The sequence below is a fragment of the Pimephales promelas genome, chromosome 24 (assembly GCF_988280905.1).
Source record: "Pimephales promelas chromosome 24, fPimPro1.hap1.1, whole genome shotgun sequence".
In the NCBI taxonomy this organism is placed as follows: domain Eukaryota; kingdom Metazoa; phylum Chordata; class Actinopteri; order Cypriniformes; family Leuciscidae; genus Pimephales; species Pimephales promelas.
The window spans coordinates 20,967,250-20,982,854 of NC_142792.1; positions in this window are offsets into that span (position 1 = coordinate 20,967,250).

The window sequence follows — 15,605 nt, forward strand, 5'->3', positions numbered from 1 at the left end:
CACCCATCCGCACAAAACAGTGCCTGGTGTCTCGAGAAAGCACTCCCTGAAATAAGTTTGAAGGTGCAAACAATTATCCGTTATCTTTGCGCAAACCTCAAAAACGCAAACCCGCGAAACACAGACACAAGCACATCACGTGTTCAGTCCATTGGTATGCCCGTTTGAATATACAGTATACAGTATGTGCGCAGGTGTGTAGTCCTTTTTCACAAATCAACCCTCAACAAACTACTTGTCTGGTCTTAAAAATGTACAATACAGAAATTTTTGTCGCGTCTGCGTAGCCACCAAGCGGCAACCTCCCCGTCTCTCTCTTGAAGCCAATACGGAAGTGAATTAAACTGCAATTTATCGAGTGGCCGCTTGAGGCAGGCTGCAGAAGCGAGTCAAATCTGTATCTCCCCCATGTTAAAATGCCCAACTTTACAGCAGAAAAAAACATGTTTACAGCCTGGAGCAAAAAGTGGCTTTGGTCTATAGAGCTCATTTTTCCCTTCATGACAACTGTGAGGGGGGTGAATTTTTTTACAACTCATCTGTTTAAATTATATTTAAGCCTTAAAGTTCTGCATAATTAAGGGCGTGGCCACTTGAGTGACAGGTGGATTCATGCTGCCGCTTTCACTGCTAGTTGTTTGTCTGCTGTCTGTTAGCGTCACCCTCAGCTGTGTTTCTGCTTTTCCGGGATTATTTCATACAATTTAATACATGTATTATACCTTCGCCCGTGCACGCCGTTGGATTCCGTCGTGTTGAGTATGGAGAGATCGACCAGCGCCGTGTTTCCAGCTGTTTCCCTCGCATGCACTAATGGATGTCTGATGATTTCAGCGCATTCTCTCCGTCCATGCAATAGATGCACACCCTTAAATGAGCGCGGATTTCTAGTTCATTTACTTGAAGTTCTGAGGTAATATTTGGTTTGACCCATCTGAGAAACTGAGAGGCGGCCAAAATCAGATTGTAAAATGGACTGAATTAAAGCTCTTTACGAACTTGACGTGAGATGCCGACTGACATGTGTGCTTGCCTTGAATCACTGTCGCATGCACAAGCTTAGAGCAATATTGTAAGTAACTTATACATTTTAACTAGCAGAATAATAATGCATCACAATGCACATAGTTGACTGCTTGTATGTTGTGAGAAATGTGTGATCTGTGTTAATGTATTTGTATATATGCTCTTAACTAATTGCCCCTTGTGAGATTAATAAAGTTGATAAAAAAAGTAAAGTAGTCTCACTTTTAGTTACGTCTTAACTATTATAATATTTCGAAGGGCAAAACATGAACTTGAACCATTGGCTTTACTTTTTCAATCAGCTGTCAATTCAGCGGCAGTAGCATAGCATTAGCACCTCAGCTCCACCCGCGTCCCGCCTCTTTGCCCATTTTAATTTATCCGGTAGTGACGAGAGGTGACGCACTGCCAAGATGGCGACGGTCGGCCCCGCCCACTTTAGGCCTCAAAATCGCTCTTCAGAAACCTATGGGTGACGTCACGGACACTACGTCCATATTTTTTACAGTCTATGGTAGCCACACAAACATGAATTATCCCGATGTTTTATCTGTACATAGGTAAAGGGAGGGAGGCCTTCAAAGGGAGAGACTAGTTGATACTTCAAGACTGGGTTGTCGTCGTGTCCAGGCGCAGGTCCTTCATCAGATCCGGCACACTGCGTTAAACTTCATGATAAACAGGGAGACTAATATTAGCATAGACGCCATCCTTTTTAGGATGTACCAAGTACATCCGGATTTGTGGGAAGTGTTCCCGGTTCCGGCTGACCTAATCTATGCAGCCTAACATTGAATTATCAATGTACAATCTTCCGCTCACTGGGATTTATAAAAGTTATTTTCCGCAGGTTCTGGCATATGCACGGTTTTATAAGTCTGAATATTTTGGGCTTTTAGTAAGGATCCTATCCAAACTTTTAAAAATGAGATCCCTGAGCTCACTAAATTCGTTGTTCATTTGCATAAAGTTGAAATTTGTGAACTTTTGTCATGTGTCTCGCGTCACTTGACACACCTAAATTCTGTCGCCGACGGTCAATGTCGCTGGTGTTTGGCGGAAGTTATAAAGTTAAGATATATTTTTAAAGTTAGTAATTATTTTTAATTTTTATTATTATTATTTTTTTTTACAAAATGTATATATTTATTTGCAGGACGATGGATGGCATGCTTAATGAAATTGTGTTGTCTTCCATTTTTCCTTTCGTTATTTGTGTTCCGAATGGCCACATTTTGAGACACAATTGAAACTGTAAAAGTACAACAGTAAAAATATGTTAATTGGTTAAATTTAAGTTACCTTAACATATGGTTAAAAACTATAAATGGTTTAACATCATTTTGTGTGTCAGTTTACTGCTAAATAATGTTACATTTGTTTGCAAGTAAAAACTATTGATTACCATATAATTTAAGGTTTAATAAAAAGAACAGTAAAAAAGACATTCCCAGAAGTCCCTGCATTGCACATTTCATATGATTACAAATTACACTACATTTGTATACAAATTGTGTGCTCTTATTTGTGTTGTCAATGTAGGTTGAATTATTTTGGTTTGTTTTTGTTGTATTTTCTGTTATTTAGGTAATGATTATTGCATTATTTTAAGGCCACGTGTGTTACCCTGATGGTGTTTTGTATTTGTATGTATGACCCTGTGCACAAGTATTGTCAATGTTTTGTGAACAGGCCGAATATGATCAACTCTGATTCATCATATGCCATTCTATTGTACCTGTATTATTGTGATGGTTATCGGAACATTTTAAAGGTTGACGTGTGGGTAAGTAAATTATGTGCTATTTTTTTTTTAATTACTTAAACATTATATCAGTTAATTAAGTATATGGATACCTTATGAGTATTTGTATGTATTTGTACATAAAGTGTGGTTTAACCACATTTACATATATTTATTTACATGTATCTGCATAGACACTGAAATGTACAATATTGACGCATGACATTATTTACATATGAACTTTACAGTTGCACAAATGTGTATAAATCTGTAATGATTCCTGTCTATTTCCCTTGTCTTGTGTGAACTTTTGCTATTTCCTGTGCCATGTTTTGTAGTCCTTTGTAGTTTTTCTTGTTGATGAGTTCCCCCAGGTGTTTCTGATTAACCACGCCCCCTTGTTACCTTGTTTAGCTTGTTTGTCTGTGTATTTAAACCTCTGTGCTTCAGTTGTTGGGTGTTGGTTGTTGTTTGATGTTATGCTGTTTCTAGTTCCCTGTTCTGAGTACCCTGTTCTGAGTTTACCCTGGTTTATTTATTTATTTATTTATTTGTTTGTTTGTTTGTTTGTTGGATTATTAAAGTGCTTGCGATTGGATTTCACCTCTGCTTCCCTCTTGCCGTCTCATAACAAAATCCTTATTTATGAATATTAAAATGTATTACATAGTTTACTCATTTAATGTGAAATTATAACTTTGCTCTGTTCTGTGTGACTTCTGATGCAATCTTGTTTTGAGGGATTATATGATACTCTGGAGATATCTTCTGTAAATTTTGACAGAAATATTTTACATTTGTATTTTTTCTAAGAATTATTTTCTTAATCGGAATGGTACAAAACTTGGTAAACGTTTTGGCACTTGCTATGAACACAAAAAAATATACAAAATAGACTTGGACTGGATTTGACTCGGTTAAATGTTCCTTAAAAATATAATCACACTGACCATATCAAAAATGACATTAATTTTGAATTTCATTTAGAAAGCCAATAGAAAGCCAATAGTTTCGCATAGAAAGCCAATCCTCATCGAGTATTTAAAAACGAGCCAATGGCATGAAAATGCCTTGGGTCTGCAGAATTTGCATAGTGTATCTCCGCCCCACCTCGTGGGTATAAAAGGAGGAAGTGAACGCAACCGCAGTATGTCTTCGCTGAGGAGCCGAGACTGAACTCAGGCATCTACCCACCGGTACAGCAGAAGTGGCAGGGAGACGTAACGTCTCCGTTCCCTACTCAGGGAACGAGGGTTACATCCGTAACCGAGACGTACCCTTTTGTAGTCACTCCGAGTTATGTCGGAATGACGGAGAATGGGGGTAGGGCCATCACGCCATCTTCACAGCTGTCTTCCAGTGCCCTGCGAAAGTCTGGACTCCTAACAACTTAGCTTATAACCAGGAGTCCTACTTTAACACAGGAATACCAAGGTACACTGGGAAGAATATGCCGCAGTATGCCTACTGTAGGGAGGACTTAAGAATACACATATGGTTCAAGGGAACTTCATATGGGAAAATACTGGAGTACCAACCTAAGGGTGGCTAGAAGCTTAACTCCAGGAGTGGCAGATGGCTTGCCAAGGGAAGACACATGCTCAGAGAGGCTTACAGTGAAGAATACACATGTGATAGTTACCAGAGAGAACCGTGCACACGGAGGCACCTAGCCGGCATCCAGAGCAAGTGCAGTGGTGCCAGCATCAGAAGTGCTGGAGGACTCAGGGCTTCAACGAAAGACTCAACTGAGGAATATCGCACTTATCCTGTCCAAGGAGTGGAATGGCGAGCAAGCGAAGACACCTTAGCGGGTCCAATACTGGCGGAAGCGAGTACGTGAGAGGACACCGGCTCCACTCGCAGATTATAGAATCTTGCGAAGGTGTTTGGTGTCGCCCAGCCTGCAGCTCTGCATATGTCTGCTAGCGAGGCGCCATGCGCTAAAGCCCAAGAGGAAGCCACACTCCGAGTGGAGTGGGCCGTCACACCAAGGGGGCACGGTCGACCTTGCTGTTGGTAAGCCAAAGCAATGGCGTCCACTATCCAGTGAGACAGCCGTTGCTTTGAGAGAGCCCTTCCCTTCTGGCTCCCCCCATAACAGACAAAGAGCTGGTCTGAGGTCCTGAAACACCGCGTTCTGTCAACGTAGGCGCGGAGCGCACGTACCGGACAGAGCAGTGCCAAGGCTGGGTCTGCCTCCTCCAGGGGCAGCGCTTGCAGGTTCACCACCTGGTCCCGAGAAGGAAGTGGTAGGAACCTTGGGCACATATCCAGGCTGGGGTCTCAGGATCACGTGAGAGTAAGCTGGCCCGAATTCCAGGCACGCTTCGTCAACGGAGAATGCGTGCAGGTCCCCCACCCTCTTGATGGAGGCCAGTGCAACCAGGAGTGCCGTCTTCATGGACAGAAACTTTAACTCTACCGATTGCAAAGGCTCAAAGGGAGGCCTCTGCAGAGCACTTAAAACTACTGAGAGGTCCCAAGAGGGCACGAGGGGAGGGCGAGGAGGATTCAGTCTCCTCGCTCCCCTCAGGAACCTGATGACCAGGTCATGCTTTCCCACAGACTTACCTTCCACTGCATCATGAGACGCGGCAATGGCCACGACGTAAACCTTAAGGGTGGAGGGTGACAGCCTAGGCTCCAACCCTACTTGCAGGAAGGAAAACACGACACCGATCAGACATCTCTGGGGGTCTTCTCCATGGGAAGAGCACTAGTTGACGAAGAGGTCCCACTTCAATGCGTAGAGGTGTCTCGTGGACGACGCTCTAGCTGAAGTGATGGTTGCCGCCACCGCAGGTGGCAGCGAACTCAAACCTGCCTCGTCCTGTCCAGGAGCCACACGTGTAGCCTCCAGAGCTCGGGACGAGGGTGCCACAGGGTGCCCCGTCTCTGAGAGAGTAGGTCTTTCCTCAGAGGAATAGGCCAAGGAGGTGCTGTCGCGAAGAGCATCAGTTCGGAGAACCACGTCTTGGTGGGCCAATAAGGGGCTACCAACAAGACCTGCTCCTCGTCCTCCTTGATCTTGCACAACACCCGTGCAAGAAGGCTCACTGGGGGAAACGCATACTTGCGTGGGCCCCGCGGCCAGCTGTGCGCCAGTGCGTCTGTGCCAAGCGTGCCCTCGGGCAGGGAATAAAACTGGGCGCAGTGGGATGAGTCCCGAGAGGCGAACAGGTCTATCTGTGCCTCCCCGAACTGGTCCCAAATCAGCTGGACCGTCTGGGGATGGAGTCCATTCGCCTGAGATTGAGCGGACCCGTGACAGCTCGTCAGATGCCAGGTTCCGGTCTCCTGGAATGTAAACGGCATGAAGGGACCTCAGGTGCTTCTGACTCCATAACAGGAGGTGTCGTGCGAGCTGCGACATCCGACGTGAGCGTAGACCACCCTGGTGGTTGATATACGCTAAACGGTATTGTCCGAACGGACAAGTACGTGTTGACCCCTGAGCAGTGCTCGAAAGCGGTGCAGGGCCAGGCCTACTGCCAGCAGCTCGAGGCAATTGATGTGCATGAGGCGCTGGGGTCCTGTCCAGGAACCCGCGGCTGCATGACCATTCCACATGGCTCCCCAACCCGTGGTAGAGGCATCCGTGGAGACAACGACATGCCTGGAAACTCGCAGAAGAGGGACCCCGGCCCATAAAAAGATGAGGTTTGACCACGGGAAGAAGGTCTGGCGGCAAGCCGGAGTTACTGGAACTCTGAGCGAGCCGCGTTGCCATGCCCACCTCGGGACTTGATCGGGAAGCCACAGCTGAAGCGGTCTCATATGAAGCAGTCCGAGCGGTCTTGCCGCGGCTGCGGATGCCATATGCCCCAGGAGCCTCTGAAAAAGTTTCAGTGGAACCGCACTCTTGCCCTCGAACTGTCGAAGAAAAGTCAGCAGTGAGTGTGCGCGCTCGTTCGTGAGCTGTGCGGACATGGCGACTGAGTCTATCTCCATACTGAGAAAAGAGATCCTCTGCACGGGGCAAAGTTTGCTCTTCTCCCGGTTGACCCGAAGGCCCAGACGGGCTAGGTGCCGGAGCACCAGGTCTGTGGGTTCGCAAACCTGTTCTCGAGAGTGTGCCAGTATCAGCCAATCGTCGAGATAGTTCAGGATGCGAACCCCGTATTCACGAAGAGCTAACCCGAATGGGAGAACCGTGTACTGATATGCCTGGCCTTCGAAAGCAAACCGAAGAAACGGTCTGTGTCGAGGCAAGATGGAGACATGAAAGTACGCATCCTTCAGGTCTATCGCTGCAAACCAATCCTGAGGCCGGACGCATTCGAAAATGCGTTTGGCTGTGAGCATTTTGAACGGCGATCGATGAAGAGTACGGTTCAAAATTGGACCCTTCGCCAGCAGGGTTACAATTTCCGCTCTCATGACCGGGGCATTGCCACCGACCACAGTGAAGCGAACTCCCCTGAAACGGGGAGGAGACCATGCGAACCGAATCGCATAGCCGAGTCTGATCGTTCTGACGACCCAGCGGGATAGGCCAGGGAGCTCTAACCAAGCTCCCAGGAACCGATCCAGCGGGGTCATACGAACCACAGACGTCCCCCCGGAGGGGCAGCGAGGTGGGGAGACCGGCATGCGCACGGGAGTTACCCCGTGGGGGTGCACAGTCGAGCCCCGTTCCCCAACAGAAGAGACCAGGGAAGGACCAGCGTTCCACGGGGGTCTGTTCTGCCGGGGACCTGGCGATAGAGGGGGAGGGGAGTGGCGTAGTTGAGGGACGACACACGATCCCTTCCGCACCCTCAGAGACAGAGGGGAATGAGCGGGGCGACGCACTGGGGCATCGAGCACACTCATTCCACTCTGTGTGCTCAGTGATAGTGTCAAGTCTTTCTTTAACCAACTCAGGGTGCTGCCCACCCTTGAGTGAGCAGCGGGGAGCTGAGAATAAAAGATTCTCCCCCGGCCCTCCACCGGGGGAAGGAGGGGGCCTGCTACCACCTCCTGAGAAAAACTCCACATCACTGAGCAGCCCGTCTCAGGAACGCCACTTCGCCTGGTGTTTAGCGGGGCGCGCGGCCTGAAGGGGCTGTGACGCTCTCCTGCAGCCTCCTCCACGACGCGACCCGGATGAAGGCTGCTGCTGGGGCCGTGCGGGAGGGAGGAGAGCCGAAGGGGGCCGTCTTCGGCGGCGAGCAGGCGGGTGTGTCTGAACCGACGGCTGGGTGGAGACTAGGCATGGGCGGTATCCAAATTTTCACACCGTCAAACCTCCTCCGTATTTTACCGCGGTATACGGTATTACCGCGTGACTAATTAAAAATTACGAGATAAGGCTCAGACAGCATCACACATGATGACACGTTCAACCAGAGAGTGTCGGTTCCAATAATGCATCTAAAAGCTGTCAATCAACTATTAGAAAACAGGAGATGCACATTGTCTCACACCAGACAATGTGAGCAGAGTGGTGATATTTCCTCAAGAGAGGGGAGCGCATTTATGGAGATCACGCGCCACGAGCTCTGTCCACTCGGCGCTGCGAGCTCTGTCCACTCAGCGCCGCGATCCGCACACTTCATATGAATAAGCCTATAGCAGAGAGCAGCCCATTTCTTTTAGCTTGTAATTGTTTTGTTTAAAAGTATAGACATTTCAAGCTTACTATATATATACACTTCTCAGATCATTAAGACATGTATCTTATATGCCGAGTTTCAGTTCATGTATGAATCGCGCTCCAGTCACGCGTCGGCGCGTGTCCTGATTACTATCTTTGCTTTTTATTTATTAATCCAGGCAATTCCTTGATGAAAAACGAATAAATAAATGAAGATGCAATTTATTCAAAACGAAATTCGTTTTAAAAAAAGGCTTTGTACAAAACAAAACGTAATAAGTGGTCATAATCATGTCTGACTGACCCAACATGTGTTGTTCTATGTCAGTTGCTGCAAAGATAAAGATTGCATTGATGACGCAAAGCATCTTCGCGGTAGTGAACGCGAATAAAGAGTAATGCTCACTTCATATGAATTAGCCTAAACATAAGCAGAGAGCAGCCCATTTCTTTTAGATTGTTTGTTTTGTTTAAAAGTAGACATTTCAAGCTTACTATAGGCTATATATACACGTCTCAGATCTTGTTTCTTATATGCGAGGTTCAGTTCATGTATGAGTCGCGCTCCAGTCACGCGCCGACGCGTGTCCTGATCACTATATTTGCTTTTTATTAATTAACCCAGGCAATTCGTTGATGAAAAAAAAATTAAAATGAAGATGCAATTTATTCAAAACGAAATTCGTTTTAAAGAAAGGATTTCTACAAAACAAAACGTAATAAGTGATCATGTCTGACTGACCCATTCCAAATGTTTTCCGATATTGCGCATTTTATGATCTTATCTTATTCATCTCATGAAGTTCCCTTTTCATAAAATCAACATACATAGAAAAACATCATATTATTAAAGAAATATGAAAGGAATACGTTTTTTTTTTTCAAACCTAGCTTATATTTAAGCGTCACACGGTCTGGCCCGCTGTAGACTACATGCATGTGTGCGTACATGTGGTGGTGGGGCACAATTTTCAAATAATAATCGAATAATACCAGGTAATCTTTAAATATTATTTTTGCTTGAAATGCCCATCCCTGCCAAATTGCATAAGTCGTGTTATTCTTCGAGACCAAGGCACTCAGTGCGCAACTTGCAATCTTTGCCCTCTCTCCCCCACTCTCTCGTCACCACTGTCACGTCATGAGAACCAGATATAAGCATTTTAGCCATTAAATGAATTGTATTTAAAACATTGCATTTATATAGGAGACAAGGAATCCTTGTCTCCTATATAAATGCAATAAGTGCATTGTTTTTTTTTTCTGACGGTATGACGATATTGAAACTGATACCGTTGCTATTTTTAGATCCCGCGGTATACGATATTACCGTAATACCGCCCAAGCCTAGTGGAGACAGCAGCTGGCCGTCGGGGCAGGATGTGTTTTATCGCCTCTGTCTGCTTCTGAGCGGTCGAAAACTGCTGGGCAAAATCTTCGACCGCGCCGCCGAAGAGGCCAATCTGGGAGAGAGGGGCGTCAAGCAGACGAGTCCACTCGGCGTCCCGCGTGTCTGCCAGGTTGAGCCACAGATGACGCTCCTGGACCACACTGGTGGCCATCACCTGACCAAGGGAGCGAGCGGCCACTTTCGTCACCCAGAGAGCGAGGTTGGTGGCAGCTCGCAGTTCGTTAAATGCCTCTTGGTCAGTCCCCCCCTCGTGCATATCCCTGAGCAGCTTTGCTTGAAAGACCTGCAAGCATGCAGGGCGGAGGCCACCTGTCTCGCCGCTGTATAAGTTCGTGCCGCCATAGACGACGAGAACCTACAGGCTTTGGAAGGGTGCTTAGGAATACGCTCCCTTCCCTGCTTAGGAGGATGCACTCTGCGGACACAGTTGCATCGCAACAGAGCGCTCCACCGGGGAAATCCCAGCGTACCCACAGGCGGCCGCACCGTCGAGGGGAGGAAAGGCGGGGGAAGCTGACGAATGTTCTCGGGAGGTCAAAGGAGCCTTCCAAGTCCGTGTCAGTTCCGCATGCAGCTCGGGAAAAAAAGGAATTGGGGTCAGCTGTGGCCATGAGGCGGCAGCCTTGTCCAAAAACCAATTATCCATCCGTGAGAGATCGGGACAGGGCGGAGGGTTCCACTCCAGCTCGATGCTCACGGCGGCCCGAGATAGCATGGCCGTCATCTCAGGATCAGACACGGGCAACGCTGGCGCTCCCGAGGGAGGCAACCCAGCCGCATCCTCACTTCCCGAGGAGTCTAGCCCACCTTGTGATGCTGCGATCGACATTGCGTCATCCTCTGGAGCACTGAACGAAACAGACGGTACCTGCAAAGAGGCAGACGCCTGATGCGATTCGGTGCTCGCTGGTTCTAACACTGGTGCGGTGGGTGTAGCCCGAGGAACCAGCGTCAGGGGTTTATTCCACACAGTCACCGTCAGATCACCCTGTCCGAGAGTCGAAGAGCTTCTAGAAGAAGAGGCAGAACGAGTGGCGGACACGGGGACTCTCACTTTTGTCAGGTCATTGAGTCTAGTTCTCAGTGTTGCGATGGTCATATTCCCACAGAAGGAACATGACTCATCCACGAACACTGCTGCTGCATGCTGAATGCCCAGACACACAAAGCAGCGATCGTGACCATCAGAAGATGACATGAATCGCCCGCACCCAGAAGAACACGGGCGAACCATCTTTAAAAAGACGTGCCACGTGCAGCTCTTTCAATAGAGAGGAGGAAATTCACTCTTTCAGTGCTGAGGCTGGCAGACCACTGCTCAGATCGCAGGCGATGCAGAATCTTGCTGGGTACCGCCGTCACACCAACACTGAAGAGGACGCTCGTCTCGAAGAGTTGTACTCACTGAAAATGGCTTGTGGAGTGAAGAAGTCTCTTGGCTCCGAAGCGAAAACATACTGCGGTTGCGTTCACTTCCTCCTTTTATACCCACGAGGTGGGGCGGAGATACACTATGCAAATTCCGCAGACCCAAGGTATTTTCATGCCATTGGCTCGTTTTTAAATACTCGAAGAGGATTGGCTTTCTATGCGAAACCCCCATTCTCCGTCATTCCGACGTAACTCGGAGTGACTACGAAAGGGAACTTTTGGTACTGCGGCCAAACAATATTTTTTGAGATATCAGGCTCAAATTTTTAACACAACTTGTTTAGATTTATGGCTTTGATTTTCTCACACTTTAAGAGTAAAATATGTTTTTCTAAATATATATTTCATAGAATAATTGCAAACTATTGCTGCAAAGTATTTGTGGACATTTTTTATAACAATAAACATAAAATTCTTTAATTTTTTCCAAGTTCACTTTTAAAACTTTCTCTTTAGCAATAATCTGCCAAGTGTTGTCTTTGAAAAGAGATCAAACTTTTCTGCGCTCTAAAGCATTCAATTTACAGATTGCCAGACATGCGAAGAGTACACTACTCTTTAAAACCTTAAAATGAATAACATTTCTGTGTGCGTTTAACCATTACTATTTTGTTTGCTGTGGGACACATACTGTTGGTGTTTTCTCAGTATATTCCAATGTTGTGACTGACAATAGAACCATAAAATTCACAAAAAAAATGCAACATAATTTCACAAAAGTAATCAATTTTATTAGTGCACTGTAATCTGTATCTTTAGAATCTGCGAGGGAACAGACCCAAATTCAAGCCTTTATTCAGCGGCCTTCATCTCCATTTTAAGAATGCAAATGTCAAATAAAACTCGTTATAAATTCAAAATTTGCCACCTCAAGTAGCTTTACGTCACATTTTACAGCAGTGATATCAAACGCTCAATTGGCTCTTGCCTGCTTCATCAGAGATTCCGACATGCCGTCTTTTGGGTGATGTGCCTTTTGAATGAGAAATATGTGCCTTCACGGAGGGGATCGGGATAATAATAATAATACATTTTATTTATAATGCACTTTACATTTCAAAGAAATCTCAAAGTGCTAATAATTAATTAATTAATAGGGATAAGATCCACTTATCGCGTTTTTGTCAAAGCCTAAGTCTGGATTAGAGTCAGAAAGATTATCAAAACATAACTAGAGTAGATAGAGCCCGTCAAAGCTTGTACAGTCCTATACCACTTCCTGGGTCAACATTTCATTTAGTTACGTTTGTCGGTTTTGATTACTGTTTAATATTTGATGATTGCGTTAGTTGTTTCATAAAAACTAAAATCTGAGAAAAATGTGCATAAGCAATGCTTTTATCACTTGTGTCTGTTCCCTGTTTTGATCCAGAGAAGATGTTTAATAGATGTATAATAGATGTTGCATTATCTACAGAAAATGTGAGTGGTGCTTGACAATACATGCATGTTAAACTAATGAGATACTTTCTACAGAAAGTAGAAATAGATAGATTTCATTTTAAGGACTAAAGGTAAAATTGGCTTGCCATAGAGGGCTGTCTTTGAATGTACACATTTAGAATTAATATGAGACTACACTTCCAATTCCAGCTGATGTTTAGAGATAATATTGTTTGCAATTTAATACAGACCATCCATAATCTTAATGTACAGCTGGTTTAAAGTAGAATTTTATTGGCATTTTATTGTCCTACAAGTTAATGGAGCACAAATCACAGCATTTCCTTACATTTGAAACTCTTCTCATTCCTGGTCTGCGCTTCGTTTTAAGCAGTATTTATGCGGCTCGTCTTATGATGTCATTGTGTAAATACTCCAAACTATAAAAATGCTTACAGCTATTATGCAAGTATCTGAAAAGCTCTAAAACGCTTCAACACAACATTCACTGGTGGGTGGAGTTGTGGGCCAAGTTGAAAAGAATGACGAGGAGACCCAAAATAGAAATAGAAGTCTTTTCCCATGGAGTAAATCCGGGAGCTTGTACGAGGGGAGAAAAAAGTACACAAGGGTCGTACACTTTGTTAAAAAGACATTTGCATAGTTCATAGATTTTCAAGACACTTGTGTGGTAGAGTTTATGGTTGTGTGACACTGCAGGATCATTCGAATTGCCTTAAATTAGACGAAAATTATTTTTTGAATATTATTTGATCAACTTTTTCATGTTGATATTTTAGGAAAAGGTCAAAGTAATAAATAAAATCGCCCCTTTCCACAATCACAACATTGTTTTGTCCCCACTCTTGACCTTGTATTATGCTTTCTAATATGCGCTTGGTAAATGGTAGTTATTCAACCCTTGCTTTACTGCAGATTCCTCCATTCCATCCATGACCAAATGTTTAATTACACTCATTAAGTGTGTAAATGACCTTCACAGTTTTGGCATGGTAACTCACCCTGGAAATATGCTAATAGTTTATAGCATCATTCCGTTCACTACCTATCCCGAGAAACATCTGTAAGCTGTTTTCATTTTCTATTTTTCGGCATTGTTCTTAATTGGAGACTGAAAGATCAGAGGAATGGCAGTTCTGTGGTTTAATTGACCCTTTGATTATTTTTGCACGTTTTTATTTATTTAATGAAATCAGTTCCCACCATATTGATCTCACCGCTGTGAGTCCCGACAATCATTCCTCAAGAAACACACAGCTCAGGTGTCCAGCGGTCCTGCGGACTCCATCAAGGTGACTTACGCTCCGTCAGAAAGCAAATGCCGCAGTGATTCATGCGTCTTTGAGAGGACGTGCTTTTTTTGAGCTGCTGTGGAACAGATCAGAAGAAGGTTTTCCAGTTACACCTTATAGGAACTCATACAATTTCACTCTATTGCATTCATTTTATCTTTATGGTTACATTTTATTTTGATGGTCTCCTTTAGACATTCTGTTGACTACACAGTCAAACCAAGATTTATTTAGACACCTTCAACATGTCTCTCATTATCACAGTTTATTCGCTATAGTTTAGAAAATGGTAATAAAATATGACAAGAAGTCAGAGTTATCAAATCAGTTGATATTTTACTGGTTTTGGTCCTTCTGTTATTATATACAATGCAGTTCATCAAGTAAAATGAGCTCATGAATATGACATGCACAATCATTTAAAAATATATAATGCAGGGCATTTCAGCTATAACATTAAAGCCCACCAGGTCAAACTATGTTGGCCATTTTCAATTTTAAACTAAAAAAAAAAAAAAATTATATGACCTAGGGACTGACTAAGGTAATTTTATCTGGTATTTGTGAAATAAATGTTTTCATTTGCTTATTCTGTTTTGACTTTACAACATTATAACCTCTACTTACACTGTATAAAGTAAAACATTTGTAATCTGACGATTCTTTATTTTTTTATTTGAACTTTTTTTACACAATTACTTGATGAAATATACAATTTTTGTGATGAGGTCAATATTCATTCATGAAGTCATGAAAAAAATGTGCTTCGTTAAAAGGAATATGATCAGTTTCTTATATGATCCAAACTATCAAATTCCCCATAATAGAGTCAGTTGTGCATGTGCAACAGTTCTATACATAATACAGAGACTATCCATGCACAGTACAGTATGTACAAGATGAATAGTTTGCATATGTGTACACTTACTGATGTTGAAGAACTATATTTAATAGCAGTGAGCTGTGATAATATGCACAGTCATATCTATTGTTTGGAAAAAATGCAAAATGTATTTCCAAATACTTAAAGTATTTTTGTTTGTCCAGGAATAGCCTAGCCACAACAAAAGAAAAGGTTGCAATACATCACATGAGCCCAGATTTGTAGTCTCGAGGTAGTTGCAAAATGAGGATATCAAACGAGTTTAGTGTTTAGTGTTTAGTTTTGAACCAAATTGAGAACAATTTTTTTGTAGGTTAATTTGTCAGGCATCTCCTAGCGACCAGGCACGTTTCTGCATGAGTTTGTTGTGCTTGTAACAACTTGTGATCCTTTAGTCGTTTAGTGTACAATGCAATGCCCATAGTGCACCCATTTACAAGTGTATGCCACCTACTATTTTAACGATCTAAGAGCATATGGTCTAAAGCGCAGGGCGCAGGCGCACTTAGGGCATGTCAGAATCCACTTTTTCTCAGTTTAACGACGGGGAAAATGGTGGGTACAACATGGTCGCAAGGTCTAAAATGGTTGTCCCTATTCTTTTAATGAGTGATGTGTGTGTTTTGGGCATAACATGCAATAAACCAATCAGAGTCTCATCTCCCATTCCCTAGGGATACTCCACTTTTTTTTTGGAAATAGGCTCATTTTACCACTCCCCCAGAGTTAAACAGTTGAGTTTTACAGTTTTCAAATCCATTCAGCCGATTTTTTGATATTTCGAAGAATATCAGTAACCAGACCCAGACAGCAAACTGACATTGAATCAACGT